General features: G+C 38.3%; 1 pseudogene; it reads left to right on the top strand.

Moving 5' to 3' along the window:
- Positions 1-4272: 4272 nt before the first annotated feature.
- LOC111152735 lies at positions 4273-5102 on the top strand (annotated as a pseudogene).
- The last annotated feature ends 266 nt before the right edge of the window (positions 5103-5368 follow it).

The raw sequence follows: 5368 nt of genomic DNA on the forward strand, positions 1-5368 counted from the left end.
CTGTATGTTGACCACGCTGGAATTTACAAAAAAATACTTCATTTCTTTTTATAGCTGACTAACATTCCACTATATTGATAGACAACATTTTGTTTACCCAATCATCAGTTGATGGATATTTGGGTTTTTCCACTTTTCCGCTACTATGAGTAATACTGCTATGAACATTCACATACTATTTTTTATATGAACATACAGCTTAAATTCTCTTGGCTGTTTAAGTAGGAGTAGAATTGCTAGATCATATGGTTGCTCTATGTTTAACTTTTTGAGGAGCTGCCAAACTGTTTTTCAAATATGCTGTAGGGTTTTAATCTCTACCAGCAACGTATGAAGGTACCATTTCCTTTGCATCCTTTTCAACACTAGTTATTGTCTATCTTTTTGATAGTCATCCCATCCTAGTGAGTATGATGTAGCATCTCACTGTGGTTTTAATTTGCATTTCCTTATAGACACATCGTGTTGAACATCTTTTCATGTGCTTATTGGTCATTTGGAGATCTCTTTTGGCTAAGTGTCTTTTCAGTTCTTTGCCATTTTTAATTTTTTTTTCTTAAAGTTTGTATAGTGTATCTTTTTTTAAGATTTTTTTTTTTTTTTAAGAGAGAAAGAGCATGCCCACAAGCAGGGGAGGGACATAGGGTATGGGAGAAACCTGGTCCCCACTGAGCAGGGAGCCCTGACATAGGGCTCAATCCCAGGACCCTAAGATCTTGACCTGTGCTGGTCAGACACTTAACGGATTGAGCCACCCATGCACCCAAAGATTTAAATGATAATTTCAAATGAATTTCCAGAGCCTGAGTTGTGGACTAATATGAATGGGAAAGTCCTGAGGACTAATATGAGTGGGAGAGTCTGGTGGGAGTCCCACATTTTGGTGTCCTTTATCTCCAGGAACCCTACTGGATTTTTACTTTGAAAGTCTGACTGTGAATGGTCTAAACGCACCAATTAAAGACAGAGACGGTCAGTGTGGATTAAAAAAATAAGACCTAACTGTAAGAAACCTATATTATATGTAAACAGATAGATTGTAAGTAAAAGATGGAGAAAGCTTTACTATGCTAACGTTAATCAAAGAAAGCTGGAGTATATCTACATTCATTTCAGGTAAAGCCAATTTATGAGCAAGGAAGGTTATCAGGAATGAAATGGGGCATTATATATATATGATAAAGGGCTTAATTCTCCAAGAGGACATAACAACCCTAAACATATATGCACCTAACAATGAGCATTAAAACACAGGAATCAAAAACTGATAGAACTGAGGGACACCTGGGTAACTCAGTGGGTTAAGCATCTGCCTTCTGCTCAGGTCATGATCCCAGGGTTCTAGGATAGAGTCCCGCATCGGGCTCCTTGCTCAGTGGGGAGTCTGCTTTTCCCTCTGCCTGCCCCCCAACCTCTCTTTCTCTGACAAATAAGTAAAATTTAATAACAACAACAACAAAACCTGATAGAACTGAAAAGAACAACAGACAAATCCACTATTAGAGTTGGAGACATCTTCGGCCCTCTCTTAGTAACTGATGTATCAAAAAGCAGTAAATCAGTAAGGATACAGATAACCCAAGCAGAGCTATCAGTCACTGGATCCGACCGACATGTATAGCATACATCATCCCGCATCAGCAGAAGACACATTCTTCTCACTCTTACATGGATTATTCACCAAGATAGACCATGCTCGCAATCATAAAACACACCTTAATAAATTCAGAAGTACAGAAATCTTACAAATAATATTCCCAGATAATAAGGAAATTAAACAAAAAAAAATGAAATTAAACCAGAAATCAATAATGTAAATATAGCTGGATCCCCCAAGTCCCTGCATTTTAAACAACACACTTCTAAATAACCCATGGGTCAAAGAAAAAGTCTCAAAGAAATCTAAAAAATATTTTGAATTCTACTTGAAAAAAACAAAAAGGAAAAGACTGAAAAAGTTGACCACACAAACAATAGAAACAATAAAAGCTTTGATTGCCAAAAACTTTACAGAGAAAAAACCCAGTAAGCTGAGAAAAATATCCACAGCAAATATAAATAGAACATTCAGATTTTTCACATCACTCAGACCTCAATAGATAAATAGCATGAACCACCAGTTCACTAAAGGGCAAATTCAAGAGTTTAATCAGTATAATAAAACATTTAATTTTAATAGAAATAAAAGAAATATAATTTTTCCTTTTAAATTATCAAATATTTAAAAATTATATTAGTTCTATTGAGCTAGACTTTTGAGATTAGTGCACTTTACTGAATCTATTGAAATCCATTAAAAAATTCTATGCAGTGTTGACAGGACTTTGGTAAGAAAGGCACTTTTATTCTTTACTAGTGATAATTTAAATTACTGCAGACTTTCTAGAAAACAATATGGCTAGTTATCAAGAGCATTAATAATGTTCATATATTTCAACCCAGGATTTCTACTTCTAAAATACAACAAAATTTACACACAAAGCCATCCTTTATATGAGTGAAAATTGGGAGCACAAAAATCCACAATAGATTGATGCTTACATATATTATGATAAATCTAGTAAGATTTTAGGAAGCTATCAAATATTGGTTTAACAAGTTTTTCATGATAGGACATGTTTTGGGAATGAACAATATACAAAGTTATAAATTTATAGCTTATACATAAATATAAATGTATGTATAAATATATATAAATATACAAAGTTATAGTATAAACAATTTTACATAATTTTTATATAAAAATACAGAGCAAAAGAAAATAAGGAATTATGGCAAAGCAATTATTGCTACAGTATTTTCTCTAGCTATCAACATTATTGGTCATTTTTTTGGAGTCATTTTTTTTTTTTTTTAGTTTTTTTTTTTCTTTTTAAAGATTTTATTTATTTATTTGATAGAGACACACAGAGAGAGGGAACACAGGCGGGGGGAGTAGGAGAGGCAGAAGCAGGCTCCCAGCTGAGCAGGGAGCCCGATGCAGGGCTGGATCCTAGGACTCTGGGATCATGACCTGAGCCAAAGGCAGATACTTAATGACTAAGCCACCCAGGCGCCCTGTTTTTTTTACTTCTTTATAATATTTTGGCAAATTGCATATTTTCTAAGTGAATATTCAGTACTTCAATAATCAATACTAAAAAGAGTAAATAAAAAATGAACTCCAGGGCGCCTGGGTGGCTCAGTGGGTTGGGCCGCTGCCTTCGGCTCAGGTCATGATCTCGGGGTCCTGGGATCGAGTCCCGCATCGGGCTCTGCTCGGCGGGGAGCCTGCTTCCCTCTCTCTCTCTCTGCCTGCCTCTTTGTCTGCTTGTGATCTCTCTCTGTCAAATAAATAAATAAAAATCTTAAAAAAAAAAAAAAATGAACTCCAAGTTTCTGAAATCCTCTGTTTCCTGTTACTCCTTCTGCTGAGCTCTAAATCATCTTCCAAGGTGAAGGTCAAAAGTCACGTCTTCTGTGAAACCCTTCTTGACCCTCACAGACAGTCATGCATTCCTCTGTGTTTGTCAACTCCTTTCAGGTAGCTCTCTCACCCACTGCTCCCACTAGACTGAGGAGCCAGAGTCATGTTTTGTCATCCTGTCTCCCTGGCGCCCAGAACAGCACCTGGTACAAAATACATATTTAATTAATCATGATTATGATTATTGTCTGGCTCGCTTCACTATCCCCTTGATTTTCTTGCTGGAGATTCCTATCCTTGCCCAGCTGATATTCCTGAGAAACCAAGAAGCCATGAGAGCAAAGAAATTCTCAGCCCCATCAAGGATTGACATTCATTTTCCTGCTCATGGCTACATGATTAGAAGCTGGATCCAAGACATGAGTATCATTTCTGTCCCTGGCAGAAGAAACAGTATGATGTTCTGAAACAGAATGAGTAGCTTGTGGTTATTTCTGCCACAGCTGAACTCTGATCTTTCTTTTCTACAGCAAATGGATTCTACTTCCCTAAGGAAACCAGTTGAAAACTTTCAGGTGAAAACCTCTTCACATCTTAGGTCTCTTCTCTAGCTCCCTTAAGATCTGGTCCTGAGAGCAGCCTTTCTTGATTCTTGATTCTAGATTCTTGATCCAGGTCTGTACGAGCAGATGAGCATAAATGTTCTTCCTCCACAAATGTGTAGGAAGGAAATTTCCCACATACCTTTATACGAATGAGGTAGTTATAAAACGCATTAGTCATTTTGGCAAAAAGAGCCCAAACTTGGATGATGCTCAAGGCTTCTTTTCCTCTGACAAATGAAAACCAGGTTAAAAGAAAAGTCTATGCATCTTTGGCTTTTCGTGCCCAGCGGGTCTCAAGCAGCATCTCCAGATGCTCATGGTCCCAAGAAGCGTCTCCAGAATGCAGCAGCTACAAAGCATTGCACTCTTGATAAACTAGCTGGTGTGTTTGTCCCTCCTGCATCCACCGATCCCCATAAGCAGAGAGAACGTCTCCTTCTCATCACTTTCCTAAGGAACAGACTTAAGTGTGCCCTAACAGGAGATGAAGGAAAGGAGATCTGTATGCAGTGTTTTATTGAGATTGATGGCAAGGTCCGAACTGATATAACCTACCCTGCTGGTCATCAGCACTGACAAGACTGGAAAGACTTTCCATTTGATCTGTGGCACCAAGGGCTGCTTTGCTGTTCATCAGATGACACCTGAGGAGGCCACATATAACTTGTGCAAAGTGAGAAAGGTCTTTGTGGGACAAAAGAAATCCCTCGTCTGGCGACCCGAGATGTTCGCCCCATCTGCTCTCCTGATCCCCTCATCTAAGTGAATGACACCCCATTAGGATTGATTTGGAGACAGGAGAGATTGCTGATTTCATCAAATTTGACACTGGTAATCTGTATGTGGTGACTGGGGGTGCTAACCTGGGAAGAACTGGTGTGATCACCCACAGACAGAGACATCCCAGTTCTTTTGACACAGTTCACGCAAAGGATGCCAGTGGCAACAGCTTTGTCACATGACTCTCCAATGTTTGTGTTATTGGCAAAGGCAACAAACCATGAATTTCTCTTCCCTGTGGAAAGGGGATCTACCTCACCATTGCTGAAAAGAGAGACAAGAGACTAGTGGCCAAACAGAGCAGTGGATAAAATGGTCTCTAGGTGATGTGATTGGAAGTCTTTATACTTAATTAAAGATAATACAGCATGAATAAAAAGGTATATGCATCACTGAAAGACATGAGACCAAAGTGAATGACCTTAAATCCAAAGAAATGAGCTCTTACTCTACACACATATCCAGAACAATGACAGTGGTTCTTTTTCCCCTATGTGATGTGTCAACTTGACTAGACCATGGGACTCAGATATTCTGTCAAACATTTTTCTAGATGTTTCTTTTGGTGAGATTAACA

The sequence above is a fragment of the Enhydra lutris genome, unplaced genomic scaffold (assembly GCF_002288905.1).
Source record: "Enhydra lutris kenyoni isolate GAN:26980312 unplaced genomic scaffold, ASM228890v2 scaffoldscaffold3, whole genome shotgun sequence".
In the NCBI taxonomy this organism is placed as follows: domain Eukaryota; kingdom Metazoa; phylum Chordata; class Mammalia; order Carnivora; family Mustelidae; genus Enhydra; species Enhydra lutris.